Genomic DNA, 17,561 nt, shown 5'->3' with positions numbered 1-17,561 from the left:
TGTTTCCAATTTCTGGCAATTATGAATAGAGCAGCATTGAACAAGGATTAACAGATGTTACAGGGAGTCCACCAGAGATGAACACTCACGTACAGTTTATAGTCAATAGAAAGTCTTTATTCCAGCTGGCTGGGACTACATTCAGGTATATGGGACAGAAATGGAGCCTGAGTGTCCACAGCATGGGGTTTTTGAAGGGAAAAATCCATGTCCTGACACCTTTCTCAGCAGCTGCAGAGGGGCTTTGCAAAAGCCTGCAGTTGAATAGAAGGGCAGATAAACAGTTAGATGTAGGGGGTTCTACATAAGCAGGTGGTTTAACAGAAGCTAAGATAAACTTGCTGGGGGCATTTTGATCTTGGGCTCCAATTTTTTCATGGGCTCTCCATTGAGGAGTTCAAATTCTAGTTAAATCTGAAATGGCCTTAAGCAATAATACAAGATGGAGTCACCTCTTCATTGTCTTACCCTGTCACACAAGTGTCTTTGTAGGAGGATGTGGAGTTCCTTGCGTATATTCCCAAGAGTAGTACAGCTAGATCTTGGGGTAGATCTGTTCCTAGCTTCCTGAGGAACTCCCAAACTGATTTCTATGTAGCTGTACATGTTTAAACTCCCACTATCAGCGAAAAAGTGTTCCCCTTTCCCCACATCTTTGCCTACATGAACTGTGATTTACTTATTTAATTGATCTTGGCCTTTCATCTGGGGTAAGATGAAATCTCAAAGTAGTTTTGATTTGCATTTCAGAAATGTTCAGACCAGAGGTAAATGGCACGTTACAGATATTACTCAAATAGCTGCCCTATCCTAAAGAATCTAACTTTAGTATCTAAAATGTTCTTAGTTAAGATATGAGAGGATTATAACTGTAACTATCTAGTCTTCAAACCCATCAAAGAGCTGAGAAGGAAAATAATATTATCTGAGAAAATAGGAAGTACAAGCAAGCAATTTCTGAAAAATTTCAAGAATTGACAGAGATAGCTGGTAGCTATTCATAACCCTGAGAAAATATTACTGGGAGAGGGAGAATCGTTGTCTTAAAATTGCTTCCTGCTGTCTAGCTAGGGCGATGGCATCTCTATGGGATCCTGTAAGAAAACTAAATGGTTAAGTCTCAAAAGGACTAGTTGTAAAGTTTGTAGCTAGTCTCAGAGTAATGGGTAAGGTTATCTGAAGTTCTGACTAGATGTGTGATAAGATGGACCATCTCATCTTGGAGTTGTCCTGAAGAGTTTGCAGTCCAAAGCTGATCATTGAGTGGTGTTTTTTGATTCAGTGGCATTGTTACAGACATGGTAGAGTTGTTGTTGTGGGGCCCCATCTTCCTTCTGGAGATTTCAGAGATTGCTAATTGAAAGATTTATTTTTCATTGTGGAATACATGAACATTATTAATTTCACAACAGAGAGTTTGAAATTTTGGGAAGATGTCACATGTGAGGAAGGATTTCCAAGAATCAAGAATAAACATAGAGAGAAATAGAATCTTGACAACAATGGTCCCTAGATTAGTGTTTATCTTCTGTCCCACATCACTTGGCTCTTACGATGTGAGAATCTCCTAATTTTTTTTTTTTAGAAACATGTTTGGATTTAGAGAAGGAGAAAGCAGTATTTCAACTCTAAATCTACCTTGATTTATACTTGACTCGGGACCACAACTTTTCTAGAGTTAAAGAGATATTGATGTTAGGCAGTGAGATATTACCCTGTAGAGTATATTGGTACCAATAGATCCTTCCCTTTTGCTTAGACATCTAGGTGTCCAAGGCCTTTTGATTTCTTGAAGATGGGTATTTCTATTTTTCTGTAAAGACAAAAATCAGAACTCTGCCCCAAACTTTGTTTGTTGAGTTTTCCTTTCAACTTGTAGAGATGTCACATTGGTGGATGAGTTATCACTTCTCCTCATCAAGGGGTTTCTCTTGTTCAAATCAAATTTCTATTAATTTTGTTGGTATCCATAGCTTTTTTTCTCATGCAGAAACAAAAGCAAAACCCCTTCCCCAACATAGGACATAACCTGGTTTCCATTCCAAGGTCAACATATCTTTGAAGTAAACAGGCTGGTTTAGCTCAGGAGTTTTTTCTATTATCCAATGCCTCTCCACAGTTGTTGTCTCTTTCTCATCAGCATTGAGAAAATTCAAGGTTAATAAAGCATTACATAATCTATTTCTAGGGGTCATTGTTACCTCTTTCTGTTTATTTAGCATATCATTTAAAGTTTGATTAGATCTTTCCATGACTGCTTGGCCTGTAGGAGTAAGTGGTATACCTGTAATATGCTTTATATTGTAATGAGCAAAAAACTGTTTTATTTTACTAGAGTCATATGCTGGAACATTGTCAGTCTTAATTTGTACAGGTATTCCTGTACAAATTATGTATGGCCACAACCTCTAATAGGTGTGTAATTATAGAATCAGCCTTTTCAGAACTCATAGGCGTTGGTCATTGAAATCCTGATCAGATGTCAATGGTATGGTGTACATATCTTTATTTTTCAAATTCTGCAAAATGAAACACATCCATCTGCCAAATTTCATTTTTTTAGACTTGCTTTTTGTCATAATATGTGATAAATTTTGGAGAAAGTTCCATTAGTGGCTGAGAAGAAAGCATATTCTTTAGTGTTTGGTTGGAATGTTCTATAGATGTTTGCCGTGTCCATTTGATTTATGAAATTATTTAGTTTTTGTTCAGGTAACCTTTCTCTTGGTGAGGATGGAGGATTGAGTTACCCAGTGTCATTGTCAAAGGTTAATATGTATTCCTTTCATGAACTTATCTGCCTTTGTGTTTGGTGCATAAATGTTTAAAATTGCAATATCCTCTTGGTAATTTTTTTCTTTTAGTGAGTATATAGTCCTTCCTTGTCTCTTCTGATTAGTTTTGGTTTGAAGTCTATTTTGTCAGATATTAAAATGGCTACTTGCTTCTTGGGTTCATTTGTTTGGAATATCTTTTCCAAACTTTTTGCCCTGAGATAATGTCTACCATTGATGGTAAGATGCCTTTCTTGAATGTAGCAGAAGGATGGATCATTTTTCTAATATATTCTACTGCTCTGTGTTTTTTTATGGGGAATCAAGACCATTTATATGGAAAGTCATCAATGAGCAGTATTTACTGATTTTTATTATTTTGTTGCTATGATATGGATTTCCCCACTTTTGGTTTACTGTTATGGGATTATTTATTCCTTTTTATTCCTTGTGTCTTTTTGGGTGTGGTTACCCTCTTTAGACTGAAGTTTTCTGTTTTTTATTTTTATTATTATTATTATTATTATTATTATTATTATTATTATTATTATTATTATTTTGACACAGGGCTTCTCTGTGTAACAGCCCTGGCTGTTCTGGAACTTACATTGTAGAACAGGCTGACCTTGAACTCATAGAGATCTGCTTCTCCTGCTTCTCCTTTCCAAGTGCTAGGATTAAAAGTGTATACCATCATGCCCAGATGAAGCTTTCCTTCTATTGCCTTCTTTAGTGCTGGATTGGCAGATAGAATTTGCTTAAATTTGATTTTATAGTGGAATGTTTTATTTTCTTTGTCAGTTTTGATTGATGGTTTTGCTGAGTATAGCCATCTGCACTGGCACTAGTAGTCTCTAAGAGTTTGTGAAACATCTGTCCAGGCGCTTCTGGCTTCCAAAGTCTCTGTTGAAAACCTAGGTGTTAGTTTAATGGGCCTACCTTTCCATGTGACTTGGGCTCCCCCCCTGCAGCTTTTAATATCTTTTCTTTGTTCTGTACATTTATTGTTTTGATTATTATGTAGGGGTATTTCTTTTCTAGTCCTGCCTATTAAGAGTTCTGTATGCTTCTTTTACCTTGATAGGTACCTTTTTTAGATTGGGAAATTTTTCTTTTATGATTTTGTTAAAATTATTTTCTGTACCTTTGATCTGAGTTTCTTCTTCTTTCTCTATCCCTATCATTGCTAAGTTTAGGCTTTTCATAGTGTTGTGGATTTCCTGAATGTTTTTGTCTAGATTCATTTTAGGATTTACTATTTTCTTTGAATGAGCTATCCATTTCTCCTACTTCGTCTTTAAGACATGAAATTCTTCCATGTCTTGTGATCTGTTGGTGAGGCTTACCTCTGAGATTTTTTTTGACATCCTAAGTTTTTCATTTCTAGTTTTATTTCAGTTTGGATGTTCTTCACTGATTCTATTTCTATTTTCATCTCTTAAACTGTTCTCCTTATTTCTTTCAACTGTTTGTCTTTCCATGATCTTCAGTAAGGAATTTATTCATATTTTCTTTAAGGTCCTTGAATATATTAACAGTTGCTACTTTGAAGTCCTTGTTTTGTGTTTCAGCTGAATTGCATTTATAAGGCCTATTATAGCACAGTTACTAAATTTCAAAGGAGAAATATTTTCTTAGCTGTTCATGTTTCGTGCTAGGGTCTAGGCATTTGAAGTAATGACCTTTGAGGTGCTTATTTATGTAGATCTATGTTCTTGTCTTTGCTGGGTGTGTTTTCCATTCTTTGGCTGCTGTTGCCCTTTCTGGATCATAGACAAATGTGGTGACTAGAAGGTTCCTGATAGAGAGTGTTCCGTGGGTCAGTGAGTGACACAAAGGATTGGAGTGCAGACTGAGCAGGGTGGTAAGAAATAGCTAAGGGGATCGTTGGTCTGCACCAAGGTACAGAATCCCCAGGGAGTGGAGGTAGGGTGTAAGGAGAGGCTCTTGCAGGTAGGCTGCCATGGGATGAATATTAAGTCTGGAGAGAAAAGAATGAAAACTATAGTAGATTGTTTTGAATGGATATTTATAAAAGGTACAGTGTTGTTCGGCTTGAATGTTGCATATACTCCATTTGAAAGATACAGTTCTGGGACCCTCAAATATTTTCTTAAATTTATTAAACCATGGATATTTTTCTTATTCATTAACTTTTTCCTACTGTTACAAAACCTTAAATAAATAAAAATTGGAATCAAAGTAAAGCAATGAATTCAATAAAATGTAAATTGACAGCATTAATTTAGTATGAAAGAAAACGTTGGCTGACAAAACCCAATGGGCCACTTATAGTGAACTATAGTCATAATGCACATGCTAGTTTTGTAGAATGGAATATGCATTTCACTAGTAGTAGATAAAAAAATTTCCTTTGAAAGAATTTGAAGCAGTAATCTTCAGTGACATGACATTAAAAAAAAAAAGGCGTCTCTCAAAGTAACTCCCCAAACCAACCAACCAACCAAAGACAGCCCAAACAGATTAAATAAAATTTATTGTGAACATACCCAGCAAACATCTACATGTATAATTAAACAATGTGTGCTGTGTTGGTGCTGATGGGATACACAGTATCTTCCCTATCATGGTGTTGTTTGCTGTTGATTGGTGTGAACATACCATATAGTCCATCTGTTTGGCATTTTGCTCTTTGGGTTCATGATAATTAATGAGATACAGGTTGGCCTCACTTGGTCATCTGGCATGCAAGACCTGATTTTCAAATCATGAGCAAACAGCGGTTAGGAAGCAATGCTCCCAATTTCCCAGATAGTTCAGAATATGTTTGTGCCAATTTCTAGATCATTGCCAAGTGCAAACACAGAGTTCAAAATTTCCTTTAAGTAATTTCCTAATTCTGAAAATATATCTCTTGACTATGATCAGGCACACAATGCTTTAAAAGCAAACATGTCTGAGAATGTTCCAGTCTTCACTCCTTGGCTAGCCTATAGCCAAAATCCACTAAGCATTTGGGTAACCCTTCTAGACGTTATCATATTTTGGACACAAGATGAGTCAAAAATCACACAGATTGCTTTTGTGCTATATGTGTGCTGTGTCTACTGGGTGCTAGTCACGTGATAAAAGATGGGCCAGGCTAGAGGAAGAAGACTGAAAATCTACTTCAAAGTATGTTGGTTCAAGCTAAACAACTGTCTTGCCTATTCAGAGGGCCTAGTCCAATACCATGGGGGCTCCTCAGCTATTGGTCCACAGTTCATGCATTTTTACTAGTTTGGCTGGCCAGCTCTGTACATTTTCCCATCATGATCTCTATGTTCCTTGCTCATAGAATCTCTCCTCTCATCGATTGGACTCCTGGAGCTCAGTCTGGTGTTTGGCTGTGGATCTCTGCATCTGTTTCCATCAGTCACTGAATGAGGGCTCTTTGATGACAGTTAGGGTATTCAGCCATCTGATCACTGGAGTAGGCCAATTCAGGCACCTTCTTGACTATTGCCAGTAGTCTAAGATGGGGTCATCCTTGTGGATTCCTGGGAACTTGCATAGCAATCTGTTTCTCACTATTCCCATGATGTTTTCCTTTACCATGGTACCTCTTTCCTTGCTCTCCCACTTTTTCTCTGTTCCAGCTTGAACCTCCCGTTAGCTTGAACTGTTTAGGGGGCCCGCAGGCAGTGGGATCGGGACCCGTCCCAGGTGTATGAGCTGGCTTTTTTGGAGCCTATTACCTATGGTGGGACACTTTGTGCAGTCATGGTGCAGGGAGGAGGGGCTTGGACCTGCCTCAAATGAAAGTATCAGGCTCTGCTGACTCTCCATGGGAGATCTTTCCTTGGAGGAGGTGGGAATGGGAGGAATGCTGGGGGCCAGGAGGAGGGAGGAGAGGGGAATCTGTGGTTGGTATGTAAAAAGAGTAGAAAATCTCTTGATAATAATAATAATAATAATAATAATAATAATAATAATAATGAACAAAGTATGTTGGTTCTACCACAAACTATCCACATTGAACGTCTCTGGGAATTTTGATAGTTTGATTTCAAAGTTGGCTAAAGTTTAACTTTGTCCTCCATGAAATTAGTTTAAGAACTTATACCTTTTCTTTCCATGGATATGACACTAATGGTTTCAGTAGCAGTAGATAAGAAATCTCCTTTGAAAGAATTTTAAAGAGTCATTTCCCCCCCCAGTTATATGGTTTTTTTTTTGTATTTAAAAACAAAACCAACCTCTACCCAAGTAACTCCTAAACAAACAAAAGGTGAAATAAAATTCACAATGCACCTGTATGTGCAGTTGAATACTGTATCTCTTACTGTGTCAGAAACTGTAAAGAATGTATTCAGATGTTCTGGGGTTCAGGGGGAGTACCAAGCTTGAACTCTGTGGGGACTGGAGAGACAAAGTGAAGGAAGTGAGAGAATGGGGAAATCAGTTTATTTTTTTAACTGTGTCCAAATAAATACATTCACTTAAGACCAAAAGAGGAAAGGGAGATTGGGAAATGGTAATAAATGGGAGGAGAGGAGAGTATTGGACCTTCTCAATTCCACCTGACCAAAAACATGAGGGAAATTTATTTCATAGTTGGAGAAGAGATTTTTTTTTTAAGGTGATAGAAGAAGATGGAAAGGACAGGAAACACAAGAGGACTAACCAGGGAAAAGGGGTCCCAGGGAGTAGAAAGGAGTCCAGTGCTGGTATAAGAATCTCTCTGCTTCTCTCCAGCTATAATGTGGTAGGCTCCAGTCTGTCCTCTGTCTCCTTACTTCCCACCTCTGGCCCAATCCTTCTGCCTTGGCTCACTCTACTCAGCCTCCATGTCTACTGTGCATGTTCCTACCCCTCCTCCATTTCTTGGGAGCTGGCTTGCTCCAGGATCCTCAGGTCATAGTTCTTTCTGTCCACTCAAAGACTGAAGAGACTCGTAGAGCTTTTGAGAAGAAGGAAGGTTTTATGGGCAGCCAGGGGAATATAGCCACAATGGTGTACAAGGCAGTGAAGTCCAAGACACGTCATGCTGGGTGAAGAGCTTGGATGCTTTTGTATGGGTGATGCATCAGAGCTGTATGTCCTCCAGCACCCTTCCCACAACAGAATCTTCTGTCCTTGGTCAGTGGAGGTAGATTTGAGTGCTTATCTTCTGCCCCAGTTTCCATGCTTCAATCCACTCTGTCCCTGATGCATCATGTAAGTTAACTGGTCAAAGAGCAAGGGTGGGCAGATGGACAGATTATATGATAATGTCTGACCAGGACCCCCAAGCTAGGGGAATTATGTGTAGACAGGTAGGAGGTTGAGTCCACTGCAGAAATTGCTGAGGTTGATGATAACAGAGGGTTCTGGAGAATGGGTAGGAGATGTGACAGGGATGTTGCTAAGTTATGTGTTGGCCCTGGGAGTTATCACCAGGATTGTATTGGTTTCCAGGTTTCTGACACAGATGATACACATCGTATTTTGGTGACTCCACTGCCATGGATGGAGTCTGAGTGACACCTTTTCTACTTGTACTGCTAAACCAGTAGAATCACATTGTAGTACATGGGTATGCCCCTGCTGGGAGGCCTCCTTGCACAGACTGGCTGGCAGCATGGGTTGCTGGAAAGGCAGTTGGAGCATGTTTTGCAAGTCACTGCCCATGAGGACTTGGTAAGAAGGCAGTGGAATGTGCTGAACCACTAGACCTTACATAGGGCCTCCCATGATGCTCTCCTAGTTGCTGAGTAGACCTGTGTTCTGAGACTGATGGACCCTAAGTATGCCTTGGTAAGCTGTCTACTGCTGGTTAAATGGGCTGTAAACTAGGCTACTGGGATGGCTGAGGAAGCTGTTGAACATACTGAGAGAAAGGTCAATATTGATGGTTGGAATTAGGATGCTGTAAGGGATAGTAAGAAACCTGGATCTGTTGAGGGGATATATGTAGCCTTGTGGAGGCAGGACTTGCTGAGTAGGTGGTGTATGGTTAGGGGTGGAATAGTTGGAAGCGGAGTGGATAAGGGGCTTGTCCTGTAGAGACCATGATGAAGCTCACTTGCTGAGGACACTGGAAGAAAATTGGGGGCTGGAACAAAGGTGAGGATGGGCCAGCTACTTCAGCTGAACCCTGGAGCTAGGCCCATTTGTCAGAAGGAGTCACTGAGGTCATCTACCTGTAAATTAATGTGATTATTCAAAGATAGCTATTGTTGAGGGGTGAGTGGAAAAGTAGGAAGTTGCTGCTGCTACTGTCGCTGCTGTTGCTGCTGGACATCACAAAAGAGAAGGTCCCAGACAGATGAGGATGGAGAGTCAGCTGAAGCTGCTGGCTTTGGGGACAGGCAGTTGCGTGTTTTGGATAGCCTATTGAATCTGTGGTGCTCCAAAGCAATGGCTCCAGGGATTTGAGTTTGCCATCTGTGCTACTCTGGTGGATGCTTGAGTGTGCTCAGTACTTCACAGTTCCTGCTGATGTCATTTAGATATCCATTCTGTCTAGCCTGGTTATCACCTTACTGGCATCATCTTTCTCGAAGACGAGTCTGCTGAAATGCTGTATTTTCCTCATCTTTTATATGTGTAATGGAAACCTCTGTTCATGGATTCTTATGTTGTCGGTTTTATTGATGATGGCAGCTTTCCCAGTTTGACCAACATTGTGGGCCATCTCAAATTAGGCAGCCATCAGTATAGTAGCACTGTTGTCATTAATAAATTCCAGAATCCCCTATTCTAGTGTAAGCAGCAGAGTCGTTCTGACCCTTGGGTTCTGTTTTAGTGCATTTGCAAGAAATTCACATAAGTGCATTCCAGTGGAATTTTCATATCCTTGACTGGAGTTTCTGGATAGCACCTTCCTTGGGACTTTTCCTTTGCTTTTGGCCTTGCTTTCTTCTCAGAGACATCCTTTGTGGACTTTTCTTCCTTCTTGTTGGAAGGGCATCTGATGTTCAGTTGAATTATATCCTGGGTGTCTAGTGGCCCATCGGCCAACGGGGTAGAGAACTCGTCACATACTGCCAGGCTGTCCCGGCTAGAGCTTGGAACTCGACTTGGCTCTTTTCCTGGCATGACCAACCATGGTTTGATGTCCAGCTGTGTCTCCTGATGCAAACCAGCATCGTCACCGTCTTTCTCAGCTTCTTCCTTATTTGAAGTCTCAGATATAAACTTGTTGTTGTTTACAGATTCTTCCACCAGATTTGTTTTCCTGATTCTTTCATTATTTCCAGGATCTCCTGAATAGTGTTTTTTGAGACATGTTCTTCAATAGAATGCAGTAGCCCCTCTGGATTCATGAATAACATTTTTGGCAAAACAGCAGGATTAACCAGTAGAAGTGAATAGGCTTTCGACACATCAATAATGAACCTGCCAAGAAATAAAGTAGAAAAGAAATTTCATTCCCATAGCTAAAAAAAAACAACAACAACAACAACAAAAAACCAAAAACAAAAAAACAAAACTAAGAGTAAACCTAAACAAGGCGATAAAGAGCCTCCACAATAGAAATTTTAAGACACTGGAGAAAGATATTGAACAATACTCTAGAAAATGGAAGGACTTTCTATGTCCCAGGATTGACACAATTAATATTGTAAAAAAAATAGCTTTAATCCCCAAATTAATCTACAGATTCAACATAATTATCATCAAAATCCAAATTATATTCTTTAAACAATCAGAAAAAAATTATGAAAATCACATGGGAGCAAAACAAAACAACCAAACCTCTAATTAGCCAAAGTAAATCTAATAGAAAAAGCAATGCTAAGAACATCAAAATACCCGACCTTAGCAGCACTGCAGAGCTATTGTAACTAAACAGCACAGTACTGGCACAAAGACATACAGATAAATGGAATATACTAGAATGTAGACCTAAACCCATACAACTACAGCCATATTATTTTGATAAAGATACCAAAAATATACATTAGAGAAAAGACAATCTCATTAACAAATGGTGCTATAGCCAAGTGAGGTGGCACATGCCTTTAATCCCAGCACTCAGGAGGCAGAGGCAGGCAGATCTTTGTGAGTTCAAGGCCAGCCTGATCTACAAAGTGAGATCCAGGACAGCCAGGGCTATATAGAGAAATCCTGTCTCAAAATAAATAAAAAAAATGAGTGAATAAATGAATAAGTAAATAACAAAGACAAACAAACAAAAAAACCACAAAACAAAACAAAAAAACGAAATGGTGCTGTGAAAACTGAATGTCCCTATTTTTCACTCTGCACAAAACTCAACTCCAAATAGATGATGAATCGTAATTTAAGATCCAAAGCTATTAGAAAAAAAAATCCTTTAAGATATAGATCTAGAAGAGGGTATTCTGAATAGAATTCTATCTAGTTGGAAGATAATGCCAGCATTTATCAAATAGGACCTCATGAGGTTAAAAAGCTTCTGCACAGTAAATGAAACAATTGAATGATGGCAGAGACTGTCTATAGAATGGGAAAAATTCCTTGCCAGCTACAGAATAGACTAATGGTTCATATCCAGAATTTACATAAAACCCCTCAAAAACAAAATAACAAGAAATCAAATAATCAGTCAGTAAATGGGCTAATGAAACAGTTCTCCAATGATGAAACAAAAATCACCAACAAAAATCAGAACAAAATTCAGTATCATTAGCCATCAGTGAAATTAAAATTCAAACTACAAAGACATTCCATCACATCCAAGTCATAATGGCAGTCATTAGGAAAGCAAATAACAGCTGATACTGGCAAGGATGGGAAGAAAAGGAACCACTCTATAATGCTAGTGGGAATATAAATAAGTCAGTCATTAATGAAATTCATCTGATAGTCTCTAAAACAATAGATGGACCATATGACCTCCCTGTACCACTTGTAGGTATAGACAAAAACTCCAAATCAACATATCACAGAGTAACTTGCATATTGATGTTTGTTGTAGCACTACTCAAAAGTTTTGGAACCAAACTATAAGTTCATTAACAGAGAAATGGATAAGGGAAATATGATATATATATAAAATTTTTCATCCTTAAAATTGAAGTCATGTCATCTACAGGAAATGGATACAACTGGAGATAATCATACTGAGTGAGTAAAGTTAATTTCAGAAAGTCAAATATCTCAAATTTCCTCTTATTTATTGTTCCTTGCTTTAATATACACTAAGAAAAATGTGTGTATGTACGTATGTATGACATGGCATGCAAGGAGAAGTATTGGGATATTGAGGAAGTGGAGGAGGAAAAGGGGAAAATAAGGAGGCATGATGAAGAATATGCTCCTAGTACACTATATGCTTGCATGAAAATATCCTTATTTAACCCAAATCTTGTGTACAATTAGTATATACCACCACAAAAGAAAAACTCATTTGTCTGAGTATGACAGCTTGACACGGCTGTAGCTATCTTGATTCATAACCCCTATAACTGTTCTGGAATTATTCTAGTCAGTTTTGCCTGTATGATTTTTGAGCAAACTATAAATAGATAAAACCATTAGAGTATCATGTGGAGCTTTGCAATCAGACCCTGATGCCAGCAATGTGCCCCGTTCTTTGATATTAGCTTAAGATAAATCATGTAGGTTCAGCTTGGATGAAGTCACATTTGTCCTGACCAACATAAATGCTCTTCCTTCTGAACCAAATTGAAATGATTCAATTGATCCTGCCACTGATGCTCAGGACTGCGTGTCTGTCAGTAAGTCCCTGTGAAGTATACTGTGTGAAATCCTAAGTATGGTGGCTTTCACTTTTTAGTCTCACAGCATACTGGGCTGGTACTCCTACACTAGAACCAGGCTGTTCGGAGTATAAGCTCCCCCAGTCAGTCCTAAATTTGAAAGTTTCAACTCTGTGTCTCTTTTGCATTTGGTGCCCTGTTTTTTTTTTTCCTTTTTGACTGTAGTATATATGGGTAAAATTAATATAAATATGCATATTTTAATGCTTTCTGTTAGCTATATAGCACTTAAAATTATAAACAGAATGACCAATAGTTTAGTTACTGGTTTCCAAGAACGTGACCAAATTAGCAAATACTGAAATGCCTTTTCCTCAATATAAAATTATAGAATTTTAAAAAATATTTTTTATATTGGAAAATTAAAATATAATTACATAATTTTCTTCCTTCCCTTTTCTCCTTCCCACCTCTCCAATGTATCTCACCTTCATTTCTTTCAAATTATGACCTTTTTTTCTTTAAATGTTGCTATGCAAGCTTCCAGGGAAAGGAAGTAACCAATAACTCTGCCCCATTATGATATCTATGAACTATGACTATATACAACGAATATATAAATATATGAACATATACAATAATTAGCAGAGAATGAACTGATTATGTACAATGAATATATACATATATGAACATACATAATAATTAGCATAGCACAATATCCCTAAAGGTGCCATAGTGACATGCATGCCTTGGAGGCAACCACAGCTGTCTAATTAGACTTAAAGCCTTCTCAATAAAATGAAAACTATAGAGATTTTTAATGCATACTTTATTTTAAAGGATTATTTCATAATCTGGGAAATAATAGAAATCTAGAAAAGGGCAAATTATGATGAAGGTAAACAATTTAAGTTTAATGTAGCCCATCTTAATGTGGCTCACACTCAATCTGGCTGAGATCGGCAAAGGACTTGACCACTGTAGTAACATAAGAACCCTAAAGTTGAACAAGACTCCATCATGACAAACATGATTGTTAAGTCAGGAAACAAAGGATTATAATGAGTAAGGTTCATCTTTTAAAGCTTTTGTATGCAACTGACACAAGTTAACCCTTCATATTTAGGGTTAGTAAAATATCACATTTTATTGTCTAAAGAGAGAATTAAGCATACTCAACTTCATTTGACCCAGGGAAATACAGTTCCAGCAATAGAGAAAAGAACTAGAATAACTGTGAATAGTCCAATGTAATTAATGATTAATTAATTATAATCTGCATGAAGGAACTAACTGAAGCAAGAGTGATTCATCTGGTAGAAAGCAAACAAGCAAATAATCAAATATACTCAGAAAAAGTACTTAAGCCATGTACAAATTGTATTATATGTCAACCAAAATAGGGTTGAATAGGCTTATAGCTAATGAGGACAGAAAGAGGAAACTCTAAGGAGAAACAAAAGAAAAAAGATAAAGCAAAGGTGAGTGAACAAAAAATCAAAATGTAATATAGGTCAGAGAAACTATCTAGAATGTAGTATAGCATGACAAATAGATGGAAGACAGAAGATAAAGAGGTGAGAGGTAATCAAGAGAGGTAAAACCAAACTCACTTTAGAATGAATGAAACCGAATGAAGTAGTCCAGTGGAAGGTGAATTGGAAGTAGAGGTTGTAAGAACAGAAGGAGTAGGAGCATTAGCAATATCAGCTGGGCATGTCAGTAGATGAAAGACGAATATCTGAGCAGAGTAAATGAATCCTCATTTAATCTCATCATAGTAAAATTCCAGAATATGACATATACAAAGAACACAATGAGAGCAAGCATCAGGAAGACAGGTGAATGCAACTTCAAGCTCCAAAATCTAGTCTCAGCCAGCAAGGAAGATGCTTTGACAAGTTCATGTTCCTGAATTGTGAGCTCTAATACATTATGGCCTCAAGACAGTAAATATGTATTTTCATGGAAGTACCATCTTTCAATGAAAAGTGTTATGCTAAAAAAGTATCAACTCATAATGGCTATGCATATTGAGACTCTCAGAATTTCGAAATTTTGCTTTAAAATGGTTTAATGCCATATACAGAAATTTTCTTGCAGGGAAGCCAATAATATTAGCTTCATTACAGCGACCAACACCAGGCATCTTAAGGTGAAGCAACATCTGAAAATGAGAACACTGTGGAGGAAGCTTGAGAGACAAAGGAGCTCCTCTCCTTGATTCATGTTTTTAAAACAGAGTTTGTACAAAGAAAATATTTGGTTTTGTGTGTTCAAATCATGCCATATTGAAATGAGACATTATTAAACAGAAATTATTTGTCAGTTCCAAACAGTTGCCTCTGAGAGTAACACTAGGTTTGCACTTCGTCTTTTTACAGCAATCATATTTGAATACAGATATTCTTCTAAGAAGGCAATATGTTTCTCTAAACATGGTGCAGGCACTTATTTTTGAAAATGGTCTTGGCTAAAAAGATGCTTGGGCCAGGCCTGCTCACACTAGCAGGGACTTCTTCAGTGGGAGTTTTAGGCTAAGAATATAAGGATAGGGAAGTGGTTTGGACTGTTTTTTGACTAATTAAATGTAAGCCAAGCCAAGAATTCAATCGCCTGGAGGGTCTTTGCCCCAGATAACACAATTATTAACAAAAAATAGAAAAAAAATCAATTGGTAAACTAGTAAAAATAATTGCTAACGATTGTCAGGCATGAGATGTCACAAACTTCTTTTTACACATCAACTTTGAAGAATTGTAAAATTTTAATATTATGTTTATAAAGTGTTCTTAACATCATTCTGTGTGCTTCCCCTCACTCTGAAAGATGACAGTTGCCAATTCCTTTCAGTCTGATTTCAAATGGGAGGGGGCTCATCTTGGGACATAGACTATTCTTACATGATAACATGCTGGCCTTCAGACTGAGTTTGATACCATAAAACTACTGCCCGCCAAGTGCTGACAAGAAAGTCTCACAATGAGGGAGCCTAGATATCACTATGTGGTTTAAAAATCGGCATGACACCACCTGGAGGAAATTTACATTTATTTTATATAGATGGCAATGGTCATACTGCCACTGACCAACTGAGGACCTCTTGAACTACCGTATTCACTTTATCTTCCAGAGGCTTACACTTAGTATAGAGAAGTTTGTGTATGTCCAACAATATCCAACTCAGGCTAAGTGGTCATGATTTGTGCTAACTTCCTAAAGTAGCATCTTTATCACAGAGGGAATTAACTAACACAAATGTAGCTGAATCTCAATACAATACAAAAAATGCCACACAGAGAAAATGTAATAATAAATTTTAAAACACGTAAATGCATGAGTGCACGTGCACACACATGCATGCACACATGTATAAATGGGATAAAATTTTAGAGACTAGAAAGAAATAAAAATCAGGTGAAGATACAGATTGAGTAGATGGAACATAGATATCAATTTCATCGTTTTAGTAACCATATTTATTTAAAAGTCATAAGACAACCACGGGAAAGCACCTTTGCAAACCTCAAACAATAAAAATATATTTTACTTTGTGAGTTGGGAAGGAAAGGAATAGCTTTTAAATGAAATGAAACTGTGCCTGTTGTTATTTTGATATTTTTCTTCACCCACAATGTACATTGTTACTTTTTTTATTTGTTCCTTCCACTCCCCTGGCTGCAGGTTCCTATAATTTGCCATCAAAGATTCCTGACCAATATGATAACATCTGGATGTTGTATTCCTCAACTGGACATGAAGATGCTGAGTAAAATGTTGCCATCCATAAACAGGTAGAATGAACCTCATATGTAATTTAGGCAACAGTGCACTCATTTGGTAGAGTCTCATGTTTCAGTAGAGCATATTTGTGCACATTCTTTCAACCCCGTGTCTGAGGCTGTTCACCATGCTTACCTAATTAATGCTACAAGGACTGAGTTCAGAATAGCTTTTGCTATGAAGTAAATGGCTTGTTAGAAAGGAAAATATGACAAACCCTTTATGGAAACTAGCTGATTTTTAGAGTGAATTCAGATCAGCTTTGCACAATTATACCTTTAGAACAGAGGTACCAACCTGCCAAATATTTGTTACGGTGTTTACAGAGGTAGCAAGACCAAGTGAAGGGAGAGTCAGTGAGTTCATCGCACTTGGTGATTACAGGATCAACTTAAACTAGGATTTTTTTCTTCGTGTATTTAAGTGAGGAAATGAAAATATTCTTGGGCATTTAGCCAAACGAGGTGTTTTTCATCCAGCCAGTAATAGCTTCTCCATATGCCAACTCATCTTTAATAGTGGGATGACACATTCTGACATGTGTATGAGACCCTTCTGCAGAACCTAGGGTAGAAACCCACAGTCCCTTTTCAATTTCCAGGTTGTGAAACTCAGCTTTTGCTTATGATAATAATAGATTTCTGCCTCAAATCCTGAGGATGCTTGAGGCATTGTTATTCACTGAAGGAAATTCTTAATTGACTTCACTCAGAACTGCAGTTCCTTCCTGTCCTGTCCTGTCCTGTTCTGCTTGGGGAATGACGATGGAGTCATTCCCCTGAAGACTGAACTCCATGATTTCTCTCAGTTGACCTTAGCCAGGCAGGGCAATCTATAATGTTACTTCCAACTGTTAAGATACTTATGATCATCACTGTACATAGCAAAGCAAGTTCGTTCCTCCCTAGCTCCATAATTTACTTAGTTTCTGCAGATGGATTTCTGTAGGAATTCTCCAGAACACATTGACTTGGCCTTTACTATATTCCAAACCCTAATTTTCAATGACTAAGTCTTCATTGCATCAACTAAGGTTGTGTTATTATTTCAGTTCAAGCAACCTGATTCTCTCTAGCAAGGAGATAGTCTTTTCTGCCTGAATAAGCACGGATTTTGTCAGAGCCCATTATTCCACATGAATTTCTAATAAAGTAATGTCAGAGCCAAGGACCAGCTTGTGTGAGCTTTGGGAAGCTGCATGGTTACCGATAGTCAGCCATCAGTTTGAATGTGAAAGTTTGTCTTTTTGTGGTGCTGTTCTCTGTTGGTCAGCTGTTGAAAATTAGGCATGGTTTGAAGCCACTGGATTGTGATATTTGAGTTCCTCTATTTCTGAACCCTAGTCTATATCATGCATATATGGCATCCCAGC

General features: G+C 37.9%; 1 pseudogene; it reads right to left on the bottom strand.

Annotated features, from left to right (window-relative positions):
• Positions 1 to 7,583: 7,583 nt before the first annotated feature.
• LOC131907716 (R3H domain-containing protein 2-like) lies at positions 7,584 to 10,033 on the bottom strand (annotated as a pseudogene).
• Positions 10,034 to 17,561: the final 7,528 nt, after the last annotated feature.

Source organism: Peromyscus eremicus, chromosome 4 (assembly GCF_949786415.1).
Source record: "Peromyscus eremicus chromosome 4, PerEre_H2_v1, whole genome shotgun sequence".
In the NCBI taxonomy this organism is placed as follows: Eukaryota; Metazoa; Chordata; class Mammalia; order Rodentia; family Cricetidae; genus Peromyscus; species Peromyscus eremicus.
This window is presented reverse-complemented; position numbering and strand designations above follow the sequence as displayed.